Raw genomic sequence first — 9289 nt, 5'->3', positions numbered from 1 at the left:
ACTTCTCAGCCTAACAAAAACATCTGTCAGCTGGCCTGTGGAAATTCTTTAATGCTGGTTTATAGCTGGTGTTATAGACATTGGTGCACAACATTTGGCGTGTGATTGGACTGAGTTATTATTCTGCACAATTAAAAGTTTCTTGTCACATGGGTCATGTTTTTCTATCACTTATTTAATAGTTCTTTTTGCTTCAGTTGTTTTTTCTTTGTACTTTTGAATTATTACCAGTACCATAAAACAACACTCTCCAACAAGCTTGAATTACTGTTATGTTATTTCTGTCATATAATTAATTAAAACTGTTTCCACTGACCAACAAAGTGCTGTTTCATCAACAGATGAACATAATGCACATCTGCTTATTTATACCAGGCCAGTTTGCATTAGCTGGATACTGAAATAGCCTGGGACACAGAAAGAATGTACCAAGTCTATACAATAAATGCCCGGTTGATATTTGAATCAGGGCTGCAATAAATGTGTACTGTACTTGGATCAATTTAAAGATAAATATTTTCAAACTAAATTAAATAACTGAACATAGTTTAATCCAATGAAGTGTATATTTTTTGAAAGAATTTTGATTTATATGGCAGATTGGCAAAATGGTTAGCACTGCTGCTGCATGGATGCAGTTATTGAGTTTGAATCTCCCCACACATTTTCTCTTCATGTCTGTGCGGTTCTTTCTCTGTGTATTCCAGTTTTCCCTAAGTCAGCTCGATCGTTTGTGTGCACCTTTCTGATTTGCTTGCGATGCTTCTGAGATAGACTCAAGCTCCCTGCTGAGTCCATTTATATGTTTTGGGGGCTAGAGCCTATCCTGGTGGCATTCAAGGTAAAACAAAACCCAACCCTGGATGACATGCCAATCCATTGCTTGGCCCTAACACACATATTCACACAGTGCCAATTTAGAATCACCAATCAATCTAAAATATGTGTGTTTGGGGGTGTGGCATGAAAACCAGAGTACCAGAAGAGAACCCCATACAGACACAAAGAGAGCCTGCAAACTCAACTTGATAATTAGTTACTGGGCATGAAATTTGAAGATAGGGCACTGGATTTAAGAGGCCACTGTCCTAAAAACCTGGCACTGTTTAGTTAAAGAAAAAGTGAAGAACATAAGATGTTACTACTTTATTCTGATGGTAATGGTTTGATGTATAAAATTTTACCTGTTATGTTTAAACCAACTTATTCTATAAACTTAACTTTGATTGACATAACTTTATTGTTTATACTGTATAGAGCATTAAAGGAATGCCCAAAAAGTAGATTTACTTTATGTTACTTACCCCATATACTTTGTCATGGTGGCCAAAAAAGAATTGATTGTGGTAGACGCAGAACACACATGAAACGCATGTGTTCCAAATAACAATATATTATTTACCCTATACAACTCCAGGCATCCTACACGCACATAAAGAGCCTTGAGCTGGGACAACTTTTTGCCCGAGTTAAGCTGCGGGTGGGTGAAATAGCAGGCTGCTTGCTGCTTGTGCTGATCAACACATTTACAAAACAAAAGATGCTAATGGAGGAAGGAATTTAAGGTGGCCTGGGATTACGAGTTTTTTTGTAGGCTTCAGGGATTCTAGTGTTAAACTGTTTTCAGGAAGAGTAACTTAGCCTTTGCCTTGTTTTTGTATACTCCCAACAAATCCAAGGCTTATAGCCTGCTTGCTCATTTATTTAGTGCCAGTAGATCTGAAGTGTGTTGAGGTAAAGGCATGAGGCTGCTCTGAAAGCTTCAAGTCATAGTCTGGTTTAGAAAATGATTCTCTCGAACCTGAAGGCACTTGGAAGCCACTGTCCTTAGATGTGCAGAAACTACCTGGAAGACATAACTGAGTCAGAAATGTCAGATAAGCTTGTTGGATCAGGCACAGGAATGAGTTCTGGTCCTGGCACAGCCATTATATTAAAGTTATCAGCCAAATTATAGCAAATTGCTTTATCAGGTCATCACTCAGTCCAAAGGTGTGGCATATCCCTTGAGCACTATTCATGATAAAACCACTCTGTAAAGAGCTGGCATTCATAATACCTGCCATGATCACTGTGCAGCTCCTCAGACTATACCCTCCTGTTTATTTGTTAGGCAAATGTTGTTCCTACAGGACCTTAGGTGAGAAGCTGTGTGTGCCCCTGGCCAGTGACAAAGGGCATCAAAGTGTCGAGTAAGTGGATAACCGGAAACAAGGGCCATGAGGATGAGGCAGAGATGATGAGTTCTTGAAATGCTTTAAACACCTCCCAAATTCACATAGTAGTTGAAATTCAGATTCAACCAAACTCAAAACACTTTTGACATGAGAAAGCAAGAAAATTCATGCAGCTGGCTAATATTTAGAGCCCAGGACTTCTATTTGTTATTCTGCTGTATTTTTTGTGAATTATGTAGTGGCTTTTGTGGGTAAATATTTTTGTTCATGTATTTTCATATTGAATTGTTTCTATTTTATCATTTTGTTATTTTGTTTTGTCTTCTTTTTATGTTAAATAAGTTTGTTACATTTCTTGTTTTTTGAATATTCAGCCCTTTCCTCAATACTGCAGCTACTGAGGCGTGAGGTGAGGTGGCGTATAAAGGCCTACAATCCCTCAGCACTAGCCTTCTGTTTCCATGTTGTTGGGTCATCTTTTGAGTGTCCACAGTTCAAGGCTTTTTTTTTTGGTTTTCCTACCTTATCTTTAAGATCTCTTGATTTGAACATTCTTCTCTATTTCCTCAATTTGATTTTTTTTTTTGTATTTCAGATTTGGTTCTGTCTGTTTTTTAGATTATGCCTTTGTTTTGAGGCAGCATTAAGTATTCTGCTTTACGTACTTTGTGTTTTTTTAAAATTATTGTGTTGTTTGACTATTTGGTACTTTTAATACTGATTTAAATTCTAATTTTCTAAAAAAAATTTAAACCCAGGCCTCTTTTGAGGAATTCAGACATGTCTAAAGTTTTGCGTCCCGATTCACAACACTACTACATGACAATCACATGAAACTGCATTTTCTTTGAGACATAAAGCCGGTCTTTCCATCAAATTTATATTGGATGTCAAGGTTTCTCCCCAGTATTACACTGCACATACTGTAGCAAGGGCACCATCTTATATCTATTAGTATCCACTGTCACACACGTACGAGTAGGAGGCAGCTAAAGGGTTTAAGTAATGGTAATACCACATCTGACCAGGGGGCGGGGGGTTGCAGAATTTTCCAGAGAAATCCTGCCAGGTTCCAGCGCCTCCAGAGACTTCATTTCTGGTTCTGGGCCCTTCTATCATGTCACTTATGGCTCCAGTGTCTCTGATGACCTCACTTCTGGTTCCGGCCCCTTCGATGACGCCACTTCCGGTCCAGACGATGTCACTTCCAGTTATGGGCCCTTCGATGACATTACTTCCTATACAGGCCTTTAAAGCTGCCATCTTACCACCAAGGAATCAGTTCTGTTTTGGACTCAGTCTTGTGAATAACTCTGTTATTTTCATAAGCCTTTTGCAGCCAGGGATATTATACGGGTGGCTGCCCCAAACCTTTTCATGATGTCTGGTTTGTGTTTATATCACACCACACATTGGCCCCAAAAAAGTGATATTCTGCAACTACCACTGCACTGATATTCGCCCATGTGGGAGAAATGACACAGAAGCTTCCATATCTTCCTCTTCTCCCTTGTTTCACACTCATCAGGCATGTAGTTGACAGTGGCTGACCAATGAGTAACATTCTGTTGACTTTATTGTCTCTAGAACCACCAGCCTTCACCTTAGCCTACCAATTCCTAGACTCCAAAACATGAACACTCCAGGACTGATTACATAATTGTGATTTTCCATTTTAATTTTTTTTTTTAGTTAGATTTAATTAGCATGTTTTATTTGTATAAAATTATAAGTAATGTATTTATTTACAAGGGCAGCACTCTAAACTTAAAGGGAAATAGGTAAGAGGCAAGACATTATGATGGAACCAACAAAGTGATCTTTTTAAATAAAGATGATACCATGAAAGTCAAAAAATGTGCCTTTTTGACCATTAAAGTTTTCACTAGCTTTGCAGACATGATTGCTTGCAGCCATTGAAGTGGACCCAAAAAGTACAGCAATTGTTAAAAAAATATATATATATATATATCATACAACTTACAGTAATTCCATTTTAATCGAATCAAAATACTATTTCGGTGCTTCTTCCATTCCTACAAACATTTCCTGTACTTATCTTTTGTTACTGTGTCTACAGCTTCCTGTAATTTTTTCCCCCGATGCTTTCTCACAGACACTTCAGCCATTCAATGTATGTCACTGATTAACAATCCGTTCATGGGAAACTCTTTAAGTTTATTAATGTGGAAAAAACACGAAAACCATGATCAAGGTTACTTAATGTTCAGTTATGATCTAACATGCCTTTTTCAGCTTGGAGAAGCAAAATCACCACACGCACAATTGTACAAAACATGTCACAAATATGCATCTTGATCAACTCAGCACAATGCCACTTGATACCTTGTGGCACAGTTTATATCTTCACCCTACTCCTGGGCTATTGATCGATTTTGGGAATTTTTGGATCCCACCTCGTATAAGTATTACATCCGGTGATAACACTAACACAATGATCATGGTCACGTGACCTATTCCAATAGTAATGAAAATTAACTTTTAATTGCAATAAATCATGAAAAACACCAGAAATGGAAATTTTCAAATGTCTACATTAAATAACTTTCACTTTCTCTGTTTGTGGTTCAAATGTGATGATAACACTGCTTTTAAAAAAACTAGGAGGCTTTGCCCCATGCTTGCTTCTCTCAACCACCCCCGCCCCCACCCAACCTGGGTGTGCTATGCTCCAGCCACTTCGCGTCTCTGCCACTCGCAATGTGAATGGGGTGGAGTTCTGAATGCACGCTAAGGAGATGCGGTCTGATCAGCTGCTGTCTTTCTGCTGCTGCTGTCGAGCTGCTTGTTCTGCTTGTCGCACTGCGCGTCGATCATTTAAAAGCCTCTACAGCAACTGTCCTTTTGTCTCACGTGACATTAAAGTGTCTCTTGCGGGACGTGTCTTCCGAGAAGATCATGTATCGTCTCCTTCCAAGCCTTCCAAGATTTTTTTTTTATAATAGAGAGATAACCCACACATGAATGTGACGTGGTGGAAAGAAACTTGGCACTTAAGTCAAAGTTAAGAGAGCCTGGCAGCTACTTTTTAAGCAAAAGATGTCTACCAAAGCAAAGCAAAATGGGTAATGGCAGTCTCTCCCACAAGAGGACATGAATAAGCTAATGTAATCTATCAAAGTAGTGAACTATCTAAATTCATTTTTGTGTCACAGGCCCAGGGGCAGGGAGGCAGATGGCACAGACACATATGTTTGCAGTTTAAGGGAGCGTGACACCTAAAGTGAGTGTGAATGTTAGCTGTAATCAAAAAAGCTCAACAATCCTTTTTACTTATAAGATGTCTGGGTATACCCCAGATGTTTCAATCTATGCTTACAGTCGTCTACACAGTGACGTAGCTCGAGTTCGTGCTGCTCGGGGCAGGGTGGGGCTTCAATTTGCCACCCTCCAACATATCTGAATATGTTAAACTATTTAAATAGAAAATTAAAATAACGTATAGAGAAAAATTAAGATACATTTTGCATAGATTTATTCATATATAAAGAAACAGCAAAAAGGTTTTATATACTGTACATTTATAAGCATCGACTAGATGCTCTAATTATGTTCTAATTATTAGTTTAATATAATTACGCTACGAAAACCAGAACCAAAGTAGGGTACAAGTGATAGGTGGCGATGTTTTCAGCACTGAGCAAGAACGCATTCAGATTAATAACGAAACGAAATTATAAATTGTAAATTGATTGTTTATCTTCCTAGAAATTATTATCGGTGTAATGTTTATGTTTGTCATTGCCTCATAAATTTCAACTGCTGTGTCTGATGCAGAAGGACAGTCTGAACATTGTTTTGCAAGCATTTGTGGTTAAAAATCAGAGAATTTGACTATTTTCATACATGAGTGATATTTTTCCGAACCCTGCTGCTTACACACGAATTGTACTGAGCCTTTTGGCCAATAATGCCGTCCCCAAAAATGTGCTGCCCGGGGTGGACTGCCCCTGCCCCCTGCCCCCAGCTACGCCACTGCGTCTAAATTTGCATAGTGGAGTCTGTCTTCATTGACTGCTCTATAACCTGGCACATCACTTACTCAGATCAGAACCACAAAGCACTGCAGGGGGTGGTAAAGTACATTTACAATATCACTGGCATACATCTACCTTCTGTGCAGGACATACTGTAGATGACACCTGCAGCCTTACAGAGTCCAAACTATTACTAAAAATCGAATATGTCCTACACATTTTCCTTAAAACATTCTGACAAACGGCTCAGGACCATTAGTACTTACACCACTTGGATTGGATCCTCAGGTCTTGAGGCACCACTCATACTGACAAATCCATAAATAAACCCATTGAATGTTTATAATACAGTCATGTGAAAAAGTAAGTGCAACACATGAAATTTTAACATGCTGTATTTGGACATATCAACATTTGATCTTCATTTAAACCATATCTATTAGATAAAGGTGATATAATAAAACAGACATTGTGTCACATTTACACTTTGTAATCCATTGAATAATTTAAGTAAACATAAATGCAGATTTTGCATGTGGTTAAAGTACACTCCCTACATCTATCACTAACAGATATCTAAAATTGGAATAAGGTGCATCAGATTAGGTATAAGTGATTAGAACCTTGTTAGAGATGATCTCGAAGGAACCTATCTTATCTAATCCTTAGACTTTTAGTGTGGTTTGCTCTTTGTTGTTGAAGTGGGTTATCACCTGCCTAGATTGAAACAGCTCTCTGACACCTTCAGAAAAAAACTTGGACATGAGTGTCAGTAGGCTTTGTGCCCTAGGAACCAAGTTACCCAAACTATTCTATAACATTTCAGCAATTATCAGCTCTGATGCTGATCTTTCTGATCATAAAATAGGTCATTCCGATAGCATTTGACAAGAAGTATTTGAGTACAAGTAAAAGTACAGTATTTGAGGGTTCCTCTAGAGTGCCTCTTACTCTTGCACAATTTGGCACAAAAACTAATCAGCACATTGTCATCTCATAACAGGCTTAAGTTTTGAGTTTGGTATTTTTTTCTCCAGCCATTTTAGCTCTAAACTGTCCTCAAGAAACTGTGACACACACACATCATTGAGATATCAATGTTTTCAGTATTAAGGGAACCAAAAATGTTGAGAAACCGGAGATCAAAGTTTTTGACAAACCTAAAGCATTCGCTCCTCCCCCATAGATTATAGGTTATGATGGAGGAGGGTGCAAAGCAAAAAGGTTTGGGAAGAGATTTAAAGCACTCTCTGTCCGACTGTTCAGAAGATTATCTACTAGTGAAGAAAATTTCAAACAACTGTTAGTTTTTCTATAGGTCAGGCTATCCCAGCAAGTTCAGCCTAAGAACAGAATGAAAAAATGTTCTCAGAGAACCTCAGAATTTCATCATGGGTGAAGGTCTTGCCACTTTATGTCAAAGTGCATGAGTCTGCAATTAGAAAGAGGATGCATAAATTCGATCTACCTGGGAGGTGTGCCAGCAAGAAGCCTTTCCTCTCCAAAAGGAACATTAGGGCAAGACTAGTGATTTCCCAAGAACACATAGGCAAACACCAAGACTACTAGAACAATGTGCTCTGGACAAGGCATAGATGATTAGCTGGGGTAGAAGACTTTCATATAATCCACTATGATTTTTTCTTTGTACCAGAGGGTGCTTGAGGATAACGTGAGACCATCTGTCAGAATACTGAAGCTCAACCAGAAGTAGACCTTGCCCCATAACAATGACCCTAAACATACCAGTAAATCCACCACAAAATGACTGAAAGGAAAGAAATGGAGGGTTCTAGAAGGGACAAGTCAAAGCCTGGATCTGAATGCCATTGAGATGCTGTGGGGAGGGCTTGAAATGGGCTGTGTATGTAAGACATCACCCAAACATCGCACAACTGAAAAGAATTCTGCATGAAGGACTGGAAAAATCTTTCACTCAGTTAACAGTTATATGAATGTTCGTTGTTTGCTGTGGGAATTATATTGGTGTCACTAGTCTGCACTGGGTTCTTTTAATTACCACGGACTCTTCACTGGCTTATTGGACAAACTGACTGTAGCACAACTAACTGTGGACTGTTTCACCCATCAACCACACAATCTCACACAAATTCTACCATTCAGTCTTAACCCTGGATGCTTTCATTACTTACCCCCATTCCCCCCAATTACACTATGGACTAGTCTGTTCCTTTCCTGTTCCACCTCACACTGAATTAGTTCATACCTGAAACATCTGCTCTCATCCAGTCATTGTTCCTTATCTAAACAATCTCAACCCTTTCCTTACCTACTTAACACAAACCCAAAACTGGTCCTCCCATCAACTGCATGACCTCCTGATGTTAGACTGTTCTATCCATCATCTCACCCCAAATACCTCCACTGCTTACCACACTAATCTGACCTTTAGCTCTTCCATTCTCCACCGACTTGATCACATTGTCTATTCTTCCAAATACTACCCACCAGATCTCATCCAGGACTCTCATTTTTCCTGGTATGATTTCTTCCAGGACTCTCCCATTCATCATCTGTATGACTTTACACGAGGCTCCTCCAATTCGGTCTGACTTTATACTCTTCTGTTACTCATGTTTTTGAGCTGAACGCTAATCCTTTAACTTGGTGCTCACTAGATCTCATCCACAACGTGCCATTTACTTAGCAACCTAACCACACACTAATCTATTCCACCCAACATTTGCCTTTTATGACCTTCCAAGTCACAGCCTAACAGATTTGATCCAGAACCCTCACTCTTTGTGTGATTTCATACGGGTCTCTACTATTGTCCATCTATTTGGTGTCAGCATCTACACTATACTTTGCTCCTCTCCCTGCACCAGATTTTTATCCAGGGCACTTGCTTTTCACCTGTCCAAACTCATACAGGACTCAGTTATTATACAGTTATTGCGCATCGGCTTGGTCTAACAAGAACTCATTTCTCAGACAGATTAGTACTAGGGTATTGAACCGTGTTATCCAATGTAGTGAGAAGTCAAGCAAAATGACACCTTTTCTTGCCCAACTAAAAAGATTACAATATGCAAGCTTTGGAGGCAACCATTAATCATTACATCTTGCCTGAAAAAGGGGCCTGGGTTGCCT

This window comes from Polypterus senegalus, chromosome 7, assembly GCF_016835505.1.
Source record: "Polypterus senegalus isolate Bchr_013 chromosome 7, ASM1683550v1, whole genome shotgun sequence".
NCBI classification, from domain to species: Eukaryota; Metazoa; Chordata; class Cladistia; order Polypteriformes; family Polypteridae; genus Polypterus; species Polypterus senegalus.
This window is presented reverse-complemented; position numbering follows the sequence as displayed.